Source organism: Schistocerca serialis, chromosome 8, assembly GCF_023864345.2.
Source record: "Schistocerca serialis cubense isolate TAMUIC-IGC-003099 chromosome 8, iqSchSeri2.2, whole genome shotgun sequence".
Classification (NCBI taxonomy): Eukaryota; Metazoa; Arthropoda; class Insecta; order Orthoptera; family Acrididae; genus Schistocerca; species Schistocerca serialis.
Window position 1 is genome coordinate 177058418 of NC_064645.1, and position 12829 is coordinate 177071246.

Consider the following 12829-nt stretch of genomic DNA (forward strand, 5'->3'; position numbering starts at 1 on the left):
CCGTCATCTGGCAGCAGCAGATCATTGAGGAGCTGCAGGCGCGATTTTGCCAGCAGGTCTGCGTCGGAACCTGCCCGTAATCCTCTTCCTAAGGGGAGTGTTGGGGAGGGGGGGGGCGACGGGTTTACGCGATGAATACAGAGCCGATGAAGAGCGCCAAGGAAGTCCTTTGCAGTCGGAATCAGAATTTAGCTTTGATGAATCCGGTCCAAAGAGAGTAGTAATTCATTAAGCTTTCATCCCCTTTGCAGGCCTCTCACCACTGAATAATGCAGCTGTATCGAGTGGTCTTTTTAGACGCATCAGACTTCGCTCTTGATAGAGTTCAGCTTTATGTCCCCAGTTTCCTTTCATTAACGGTAAAATATTCATGACGTGTATGTCGCTGAATGTAATCAATAACATACACACGAAGCCGTAAGCACCCGAGTAGTTGAGAGTGATGTGGCGATCGAATTGGTACTCATCATTTCAAATCTTCTTCAGGTGAATACTGGGTGCAACTTAGTGGTGTAGAGAGACGAATGTCAGGGAGGAGCTCTCCAAAATCATGTATCTCTTCAAGCCTACACTGGAGCTGCTGCCTTCTGTACTGCTGCATTTTTCCAAAGAAACAACACATATTAAATATATTACTCATGACTCTTGGGAAAAATATTTTAAAAGTTTATTAACAGAAAACAGGGAAGAATACTTGGGAAACCCTGAATATAATGAAATGATAGATCTACAAGCAGAGAATTACATCCGTTTGGAAATAGAGACAGTAAAAACTGCAATAAAATCTTTAAAGAATGGAAGGGCTACAGGCATTGGAGGCATTCCCGCAGAATTATTAAAATTAGGAACAAAGAAATTAATGGAATTGTTAAGAAACCTTTTCGAAAGATGTTTAAATGGGGAAGATGTCCCAAATGATTTGAAAGTAGGATATATTTCAGTGATACATAAAAAAGGAGCGAAAGATGAGTGTAAAAATTATAGGAGAATAACAGTGACCAATACCTTCAGTAGATTATATGGAAGAATTATTAAATATTTGTTAGAACAAGAATACAAAGAAAAGGAGGCTGAAGAACAAGCAGGTTTTAGAGCTGGAAGATCAACAATTGATCATATCTTTTGTCTACAACAAATTATTGAAAACAAAATGGTTCGGGCACAACCTATACATTTAGTATTCATAGATATAGAAAAAGCCTATGATAGTGTGCCTTTATCCAGTTTATGGAAAGCTTTAATATCAATAGGAATAAATCCAAGAATAATTAAAGCAATTCAAAATTTATATAAAAATTCTATTTAAAAATAAAAATTGGTAAATATCTATCACATGGATTCCAAGTCACAAAAGGATTACGTCAAGGATGTAGCATCTCACCTACATTGTATTTATTATATACAGAAGTAACTTTACAGAATTGGAAGAAAAAATGTCACGCTATGGGAATACCAATAAATGATAGAACAATATACTCGTTACAATTTGCAGATGACCAACTGATTATAGCCCAAGACTATGAGGACATAGAGTATATGACCAGAAAATTGATTCAAGAATATAAAAAATCAGGTCTAAATGTAAACATGAATAAAACAAAGTACATGGTAATTGGTGGAGTGAATGGAGACTTAATATTAGAAGAAGGGATGGGAGCAATAACAGCTACTGAGGAATATAAATATTTAGGTGTGAAAATTACAAATGATGGGAAACAGGACAAAGAAATTAGATCAAGAATAAATTCTGAAAAGACGACAATCTCTTTATTGATTGGAATTCTCTGGGACAAACACATAACAACTGATAACAAAAAAAGGATTTTTAAAACAATAGTTAGGAGCATTATTACTTATGGTTCAGAAGTGTGGACAACAAAATGGCAACTGAAATCAAAATTATTAGTCACAGAAATGGATTTCTGGAGACGTTAAGCAAGAATATCAAGACGAGAAAGAATAAGAAATGAAGTAATCAGAGACAAGATGAAATGTAAAAATTCAATTATTGATTTCATCGAGCACAAACAACTTAAATGGTGTGGACACATCAGACGAATGGAACAGGAAAGGATACCAAAATGCATAATCGACTGGGTACCAATTGGAAGAAGAAAAAGGGGACGACCACCTGATACATGGATACAGGGAGTTCAGTCAGCAATGAGGAAGAACAACATTCCTGAAGATTTATGGACAAATAGAGAAGAGTGGAGAACAATAATTAGTGACTTACTGTAATCTAGAATAGGTGCTGGAAAAATGTACTCACATTGTAAATCCAGAATACTAAAGAAAATGTTTATTCCCACTAGTAAAACTTGGCTCTTCGTCTTTCCCTAACTATAGTTTTCTCCCATAATCGCAGACGAGTAATGTCCTATCTCCGAGGAGTATATTGTCTCACCATTACCGTGGCAACATCCGACACCTTGTTTTACTGCAGGTGTTTCTGCTGAAGCTTGCTGTATGAGTATACTGGGGCACTTGGGACGGTTACAGACAAGAATTAGTAGAATTTTATTTGATTTAGCTACATTCTTCAGTACGAATAAAATCTAAGTCTACCATCCCACCGGCCGCGATGGCCGAGCGATTCTAGGCGCTTCAGTCCGGAACCGCAAAACTGCTACGGTCGCAGGTTCGAATCCTGCCTCGGGCGTGGATGTGTGTGGTGTCCTTAGGTTAGTTAGGTTTAAGTAGTTCTAAGTTCTAGGGGACCGATGACCTCAGATGTTAAGTCCCATAGTGCTCAGAGCCATTTGAACTACTTCTACCTTACCATTTTGGGAGCAAGATCTAATAAGCACTAATTTGGAGAACTTGCAACCTAGACTTAATGTAGCGTCCATATTCAGATATGTTTACCATATGTATGACTACAGATACAGATTATTAAATAGGAAATACGGTTTGATACAGTGTTTAAACCAACAGAAAAGGTGCTTAATATTTGAACACTGCAACGGACCTAAGCCCGCCACTTGTTGCAGCAGGAGTAGTATTTGGTGGCCAAGCTTACTGTATGAACTGCAAAAAGAAGCATTAACACCCACGTTAAGGACACAAAAGACCATTGTCGCGTGGGTACGACGGATAAACCAACAGTAGTTTCCGCCCTATTCTGGAGTATTGCTGTGCGGTGTGGGATTCGCATAAGTTGGGACTGATGGATGACATCGAAAAAGTACAAAGAAGGGCAACTCGTTTTGTATTATCACGAAATAGGGGAGATAGTGTCACAGACATGATACGTGAATTGGAGTGGCAATCATTAAAACAAGGGCATTTTTCGTTGCAACGGGGTTTTCTCCCCCGATTGCGAAAACACTCTGTTGGCACCCACCTACATAGGTAGAAATGATCATCACGACAAAATAATAGAAATCAGGTCTCGCACAGAAAAATTTAAGTGCTTGATATTCCGGCCTGCCGTACGAGAGTGGAACGGTAGAGAGACAGCTTGAAGGTGTTTCATTGAACCCACTTCCGTGCATTTTATTGTGAATAACAGAGTAATCACGTAGATGTAGACGTAGTTGTAGATCATGCGCTAGTACTGGGAAACCATCAAATTCGTTTCTCAGACGATGTGATTCGGGCAAGACCTAATAAGTACTACTTCAAATGGCCAAAGAAATTCAGTAGCACAGAAACAATTTCAACAGAAAAGAAGAAGGACTGAAATTAGAATACTTGTTTGCCATAGGGCTAAAAACGGATCAAATGGCTCTGAGCACTATGGGACTTAACATTTGAGGTCATCAGTCCTCTAGAACGTACCGGATCAAATGGCTCTGAGCACTATGGGACTTAACGTTTGAGGTCATCAGTCCTCTAGAACGTACAACAGCTTAAAGCTAACTAACCTAAGGACATCTAACACATCCATGCCCGAGGCAGGATTCAAACCTGCGACCGTAAAAGTCGCGCGGTCCCGGACAGAAGCGCCTAGAACCGTTCGGCCACCGCGGCCGGCTTGGCATAGGGCTAAATAAAACAACTGCCCCAACTCTTCCCTACTAAAGGCTCCCCAGCAAACGTCGGTGCAACGCCGCGATCTTAGATAGCGTTCGGGGTTCGCGAGATATACGGGGCTCACAACGAACTGGTGACGTCTCACTACTTGCCTTGTCCGCCATAGTTGGCGAATGCCTGGCTCTGTGAGGGTCCGTGGGAAACCAATAAGTCAATGAAAATGTACTTGCTGAAGGTCTTAAGTTTGTTTTATGCTATCGAAAGCTTGCATACATTTAAATGCACAATTAAGAATTACTAAACTCGTCTGTAGTACATGCTTGCTCCCAGTTGGATACGGCTGCTGACACTTAAGACGTACGCTGTCATATGCTGTGACGTAGTAACCGAGGCCTGTCTTTCCCACGGATCTCAGAAGCAGTTTGATGTCATACGACGGCCGTTGTGTGGATACCTGCAAACTGTTTCGTTGGCTGAGCTTCTTGGAGACTGTAACTGCATTCTGACATGAAACCCATTGAGTGCAACGTCTCAGATTCAGTCTTCAGTAAGGCTCATTTGAAAGTGTTATGGAAACAGTTATGATAGGAAAAATATTAGCTGCTAATGAGTCAGCATGTGCATCAGGAGGGCGACAGAAAATGAGTATCCGGGGAGCACAGAGAACAACCTTCTATGTTGTGTACGTATTTCACTTAACAAAATGAACATCGTAGACAGTCAACAAATTTTCGAAACCAACCACTAACGAGACCGAATGACAGACGATCATCATAAAGATCGAATGAAAAAAATTTGGAAATTTGTGGTAAAGTCTTATGGGACCAAATTGCTGAGGTTATCGGTCCCTAAACCTACACTCGACTTAATCTGACTTAAACTAACTTACGCTTTGGACAACACACACCCATGCCCAAGGAAAGGGACTCGAACCCCCGACGTGGAGAGCCGCACAGACCGTAACAAGGAGCCCCAAAACGCGCGGCTACTCCCCGAGGCAGATCGAATGAAAGGTGGCGCTCCATAGTGAGCACAAAGGTACGCACCATCGAGGTCGAATGTGGACTCTAGGAAGTTACAAACCGTACAGGATATTCAGCTAGGTAATCACTCTTAAAGAATGCATATAGAATGGTACTAGTTTAATGTAGGAATGAGAAATGATGGAATGTGGTCTCATATTACCGAAAGCAGAAGACTCTGTCGGGGAGCCTATCGTGAAACTGTCCATCCTTTAACGTTTAGCTACAGACAGTGTGATACTATACATTATAGGCTCGGAAGAAAGAAACATCCAGAGGCTGATTTTGTCCAGTGGTTTAACGTGGTATGAACTGCAATATCACACACCTTTCAAGAGAGACAGTTTGCTCGAAAGGCGTATTAATTTTATAATCAGACCAGGAATCAAACAAAAGCAAGTTTTTTTGACCAACCATTGGACAAAAGCGGTGCTGATACCATAGTTTTAGTTCTCTTACGCCCATTTTCCCACACTTACTTGCCGTGACGTTAATATTCCTTAGGGCCCTTTCAAGATCACGCTGTCACAATCGTAGGGATCATAGCACTTCCAACTTCTCGCAGCACAGTAAATAATTTTCCAGCCAATTTAACATCCAGAGTAACAGCCGGCGTAATTGCATTCGAATGACTTAAGGCACAGATGTCAGTTGATCTCGATACAGCTCCCGTGGTACTTCTGATTTCCATGGTTCCTTCCATATGTATCTCCTCTTCAAATGCCGATTGGTCGGAGTTCAAAACAAGTCCTTTACTGAACGATGGGATCAGTTTGTTTATCACAGCTATAAATTTTCGGGCCAATTCCGCAGTTTGCTGTGCATCGTCAAGTTGACCATTGGTTTGAAGTTTCATTATCTTACATCTTCCAGTGCTGTAGCACTGTTTCAAATTGTGCATCTACCCACAGCTTCCCTCGAAATGACTGTAATCATCCCCTTTTACTATTGTGATCAGCCGGCTCAGAGCATATGCTCTACGGTTTTAATACCTTCATCTACTTTTCCTTGTGGTGTATGTTATCCCCATTTTTGTTCGTTAAATTTCTACGTCGCACGCAGTTTGATGTGCATAACGTAGGTCACTACCATGCACATTCTGTAAATTGTATCTAGCATCCCTGAAACGCATAAACACCAGTTTTGTAACAAGTGCGCCATGTCCTCCCTAGAATACCCGCACTTTTTCTTATGCTCCACACGATTATAATGCTGTGGATTTATTTGAAATCTGTTCATAATTGCTTTTTAGAATTCTGCGCCTGATCTTCCATCTACTAATTATGCTACACTACTGGCTATTAAAATTGCTACACCAAGAAGAAATGCAGATGGTAAACGGGTATTCATTGGACGGATATATTATATTAGAACTGACATGTTATTACATTTTTACACAATTTGGGTGCATAAATCGTGAGAAATCAGTACCCAGAACAACCACCTCTGGCCATAATAACAGCCTTGATACACCTGATCATTGAGTCAAACAGAGCTTGGATGACAGGTACAGCTGCCCACGCAGCTTCAACACGATACCACAGTTTATCAAGAGTAGTGACTGGCGTATTGTGACGAGCCAGTTGCTCGGCCACCATTGGCCAGATGTTTTCAATTGGTGAGAGATCTGGAGAATGGGCTGGCCAGGGCAGCAGTCGAACATTTTCTGTATCGAGAAAGGCCCGTACTGCAACATGCGGTCTTGCATCATCCTGCTGATATGTAGGGTTTCACATGGATCGAATGAAGGGTAGAGCCACGGGTCGTAACACATCTGAAATGTAACGTCTACTGTTGAAAGTGCCGTCAATGCGAACAAGAGGTGACCGAGACGTGTAACTAATGGCACCCCATACCATCACCCCGGGTATGGCGATGACGTATACACGCTTCCAATGTGCATTCACCGCGATGTCGCCAGACACGGATGCGACCATCATGATGCTGTAAACAGAACCTGGATTCATCCGAAAAAATGACTTTTTGCCATTCGTGCACCCAGGTTCGTCGTTGAGTACACCATCGCAGACGCTCCTGTCTGTGATGCAGCGCCAAGGGTAACCGCAGCCATGGTCTCCGAGCTGATAGTCCATGCTAACGTCGTCGAACTGTTCGTGCAGATGGTTGTTGTCTTCCAAACGTCCCCATGTGTTGATTCAGGGGTCGAGACGTGGGTGCACGATCCGTTTCAGCCATGCGTATAAGATGCCTGTCATCTCGACTGCTAGTGATACGATGCCGTTGGGATCCAGCACGGCGTTCCGTATTACCCTCATGAACCCACCGATTCCATATTCTGCTAACAGTCACTGGATCTCGACCAACGGGAGCAGCAACGTCGCGGTACGATAAACCGCAATCGCGATAGGCTACAATCCGACCTTTATCAAAGTCGGAAACATGATGGTACGTATTTCTCCTCCTTACACGCGGTTCAATGTGGTATGAACTACAATATCACACACCTTTCAGGAGAGATAGTTTGCTCCAAAGGCGCATAAATTTTACACGCAGACCAGGAATCAAACAAAATCAAGCTGTTTTGACTAACTATTGGCCAAAAGAAGTACTGATAGTATATTTGTAGTTTTCTTGCGCCAATTTTCCCACATTTACTTGCTGTCACGTTACTATTCCCTAGGGCCCTTGCAATATCACGTACATCACAATCGTAGGGAGCACAGCACTTCCAACTTCTCGCAGCACAGTTAATAACTTTCCAGCCAATTTATCATCCAGAGTAACAGACGGCGTAATTGCATAGGAATGACTTAAGGCATAGATGTCAGTTGATCTCGATACAGCTACCTTGGTACTTCTAATTTCCAGGGTTTCATTCATATGCACTTCCTCTTCAAATTCCGATTGGTCGGAGTTGAAAACAAATCCCTTACTGAACGATGGGATCAATTTGTTTATTTCATGAATAAATTTTCGGGCCCTTCCGCATTTTGCTGTGCATCATCAAGTTGACTCTTTGCTTGGAGTTTCATTATCTTACATCTTCTAATTCTGTAGCACTGTATGAAATTATGCATCCACCCACTGCTTCCCTCCTACGTCACTGGCATGCACCGTCTGTAAATTGTATCGAAAATCCTTGAAACGCCTTAACACCAGTTTTTGCAACAAGTGCGCCTTGTACTCCCTTGAATAAACACTCGGTCTTCAGGCCGCAAGCGACGCATCGGGACCACTTGACCGTCGTGTCATCCTCCGAGGAGGATGCGGATAGGAGGGGCGTGGGGTCAGCACACCGCTCTCCCGGTTGTTATGATGGTATTCTTGAGCGAAGCCGCTACTATTCGGTCGAGTAGCTCCTCAGTTGGCATCACGAGGCTGAGTGCGCCCCGAAAAATGGCAACAGCGCATGGCAGCCTGGATGGTCACCCATACAAGTGCCGACCACGCCCGACAGCGCATAACTTCGGTGATCTCACGGGAACCGGTGTATCCACTGCGGCAAGGCCGTTGCCCCTCCCTTGAATACCTGTACTTTTTCGTATGCTCCACACGATCATTTTACTTGAAATCCGTTCACAACTGATTTTGTAGAATTCTGCGGCTGGTCTTCCATGGGCGTAATTATGCTGTTGCTCGCTAATTGGACAACGATTGATCTTTAGTGCTTTTCTCTGGAGAAGGGATTTGTGGCTCCATGTCCTCTGATACATCTTGTAGAAACAGTAATTTTTTTGTCAGCCACTTCTTTCTCACACTGCGAAATTCCTCGGATTCCTTTCTGACGAACTGTCAACCTCGGCAACTGATGTACATACATTGCAATGGTTGCTTTGTTTATCGTTACCGTTGCTTTGCTGCGTATCAGTACTAATAGCACTGTAGCACTGTTGTGAGTTACTCGTCAACTAAGCAATTCAACGACTCTCCGTAGTCTCATGCTGTGCTCACCATAGGATACTCAAGTCTGTAATACTTCTGGCTTAGTCAGGCATCATATTAGGCTCCAAGAAGCTGTTGCCAGAGCAGTGGAGATGCAAGGAGTACATAGATGGCTAAATGTGGTGTGAGGTACCTGTGACAGATGTTAGACTAGGTGCCATTCCCGTGAGGAAGACCGTCTGCATAATACTACTGCTGTGTGATTGGCTGCTGTGTTCGGAGCAAGGGCGCCAAAACATTAAGGTATAGTAATTGTTATTAGTTAAACTACTCATTGAATGACTTCACTTTTTAATATAAATATCTCTCAACAGCTGACTATCAATCAGCCATTTTAGAATGATTAAAAACAAGTCAATTGAAAAACAAAAGACTGACGAAATTGCAGACGAAGCATTTTGGAAGCGTTCGGGTCACGCCTTTTCTGGTAAGGCGCGCGCAGTGTTTCGGGCTGTTCGTCGCTCTGGATTACGCAGTCGAGAAGAACAGACATGTTGTCTGTCGTAGGATGTGTGTCCAATTTTTAGTTAAGTTCCTGTTCGTCACTCTGGATTAGGCAGTCGAGATGTACAGTCATGTTGTTTGTGGCACGATGTGTTTGCCAGTATTCCTTAAAAGATTCACTCCGGTAGTCATGAGGCACAGACACGTGTCACAAATAGTGTAAAGATACATTTTCGTAGACACTGTGTTTGATCATGTACTTTGCTGTGTCAGAAGATGTTGTATTAAGATCATGTAGTCTTGTCGTGTGGCTATATTAAAATACGCGAGTGGCATCCCAAAGAAGTGATACATTACTTCAGAACAGAACCTCGCTAGAAGTCTGTTTCAGCCTCAAGATACAGAACCTACGACCTGCGCGCTGTTTTCTGCGCTGGGGACATCAACTTGAAGACAGCAGGTTAGTGAACTATAGCAGAACCTTCCTATTCCACATGGTGCAGTGGAAACAACTAGGCACCTCACGTGTACTGTAAGCACAGAACAAATGTGCTCAGTGACACGTCATCTGCAGGAATGCAGAGGAGGTAAAGGAGGATGATCTTTATTAACACCAACAGTCAATTCATTCTTCCTTTCTTGCCGTAAGTCCCACCCACTGTTGCCGGTGTGCGTACTGTAAGACCATCGGTACACACACCATCAGATTATTTGACTTGTCGCCCTAACGAAGTAGGCGAGTGTCAGCAATAAGTCTCGTGGTCTTAACGTGGCGTGTTTATATTCTGCCGTTAGGTCAGACGATAGAAATGCCACTTGCACGCTTAGAGTAGCAGATTGACGGTGACCAACTTTAAACAGAACTTGATTAATTTTCACACACATTTATTAAAATAATAAAAATCATAGACATTACGTAACTTGATTCTAGATGCTGTTTACAATGGACAATATGAAGTTCCTTTGGTCTTGGTACGTTAATCTTATTCCCACATATCTCTGATACTTGACAAAGTGTCTAGTCATTTATCTTCATGGCTATGTTCAGGAATATGGTAATATTATTAGGCGCAGACTGAAACTTGAGTATAGACTGGTACAGACTAATGTAGACTGGCAGAGACAGGTGCAGATAAATGTAGACTGACTAATCGGAGGTCTGTACACCTGCTATAATACCTCGCGTGTTGAGGTATCACTGCGCGAGCGTGATCTGCGAGGAGAAAAAGTTCTACGTTAGCAGCAATCTCATTGGCTGCGTTACATATTAATACGCGGATCGGCGGAAGCAGAATTTGGTCCGTCTCTAAGACAGCGCCATTTCGTAGTGCGGAGACGGACGAGCGCTGCGCCTGCACCGTTGTGCTTAGCGGGGCGCGCTCTAGTGGGAAAGTTGTGTACGCGCTGACTACGCGGAACTATGGACACAACACAGCCAATAGTAGGCTTGCATAGTAGACGATATACAGGGTGTTACAAAAAGGTACGGCCAAATTTTCAGCAAACATTCCTCACACACAAAGAAAGAAAATATGTTATGTGGACATGTGTCCGGAAACGCTTACTTTCCATGTTAGAGCTCATTTTATTACTTCTCTTCAAATCACATTAATCATGGAATGGAAACACACAGTAACACAACGTACCAGTGTGACTTCAAACACTGTGTTACAGGAAATGTTCAAAATGTCCTCCGTTAGCGAGGATACATGCATCCACCCTCCGTCGCATGGAATCCCTGATTCTCTGATGCAGCCCTGGAGAATGGCGTATTGTATCACAGCCTTCCACAATACGAGCACGAAGGGTCTCTACATTTGGTACCGGGGTTGCGTAAACAAGAGCTTTCAAATGCCCGCATAAATGAAAGTCAAGTGGGTTGTGGTCAAGAGAGGGTGGAGGCCATGGAATTGGTCCGCCTCTACCAATCCATCGGTCACCGAATCTGTTGTTGAGAAGCGTACGAACACTTCGACTGAAATGTGCAGGAGCTCCATCGTGCATGAACCACATGTTGTGTCGTACTTGTAAAGGAACATGTTCCAGCAGCACAGGTAGGGTATCCCGTATGAAATCACGATAACGTGCTCCATTGAGCGTAGGGGGAAGAACATAGGGCCCAATCAAGACAACATCAACAATGCCTGCCCAATGCCTGCAATGAGTCGCATGTCAACACAAGCACCGAAGTCAACATTACCTTCCTTCAATTGGGCCAACTGGCGGTGAATCGAGGAAGTACAGTACATACTGACGAAACTAAAATGAGCTCTAACATGGAAACTAAGCGTTTCCGGACACATGTCCACATAACATCTTTTCTTTATTTGTGTGTGAGGACTGTTTCCTGAAAGTTTGCGTACCTTTTTGTAACACCCTGTATGAGGGCGTGTCGAATGCCGTAAACATCATTGGCCTTTCGCTACCTCGCACTGACGGCCTCTGATGATGACTCCAGCAATGCGAGGCGAAGCGTTAGGCAGAGAATTATGGCTTGGACGACGGCCTAATGCTCTTAAAACAAATACCAGCCATTACACAAATACCGACGGTGGAAGCTTACATTCCACGATTGTGCTCGTTACGTTTCAATTGGAGAAAAGAGTGTCCCAGACGGTTAGGTGGGTTGGAACCACAGACGGCGCGGCTCCGCCAGTGGGCGGCGGCGGTGCGAGGCCCGGGGCGGACTGCGAGCGAGAAGCAATTTGCGAGGGCCGGCGGCCGTAAATCCACTTAGCAGCGCAGACAAGCCGCCGGGTTATTGCTTCTGGTTATTGTGCCTGCCGGGGGAAGGGGCCGGGCGAGCCGCGGCCCGCAATATCGCGCCGCCCTCTTCTGCCGGCATTAGGAGCAGCGCACGTCGACCAGCGCCGCGCACGGCCGCAAGTCGGACGCTGCTCGCCAGCGTGCCGCCCGTCGCCTGCGTGCGACTGGCGCGCAATGGCGACCCCGCGGCGTAACGGCGTTTGCCGCTGCAGCCCAGCTCGCCAGTCGTAAAATGGGGCGCTTCTACGACTCACGTGAAATACTAACTGGACATTAAACTGCAGCACTGCACGCAAGCAGAGAAGCAGGTCTACAATAGTGTCCGACAAGTAAAGGAGCAAAATGGAATAAGGAAAATTCTGTATAGTACACAGTCGCAATGCCACGGTAAGGTCTTTCATCTATCTACATCTACATTTAGGCTGGCCGCAAGATGAGACGCAAGTCCGTGAGGTGACGCAGGGTGACTCACGGTGAGTTTTTGCGAACCACACAACTGAATGGTCCTGCGCACGCTAGAGCGCAGCGTGAGGTGACGTAGTTCCTGCGCTTGGTGACCCTGCGGACCGCAGTCTCCTGTACGCAGTTTACTGCGAGGCTCACGGTGGTTCTGGCTGTTGGTAGTTCGAAATGGAGGAAAAGCTAATTGAAGCCGTACGTGTTCGCGAAATTCTGTATGTCACAAGCCATGAAGATTACTTGAAAACGAAGCTGAA

At 44.2% G+C, this 12829-nt stretch overlaps 1 pseudogene; it reads right to left on the bottom strand.

Moving 5' to 3' along the window:
• Nucleotides 1–8358: 8358 nt before the first annotated feature.
• On the bottom strand, nucleotides 8359–8476 carry LOC126417863 (5S ribosomal RNA; annotated as a pseudogene).
• Nucleotides 8477–12829: the final 4353 nt, after the last annotated feature.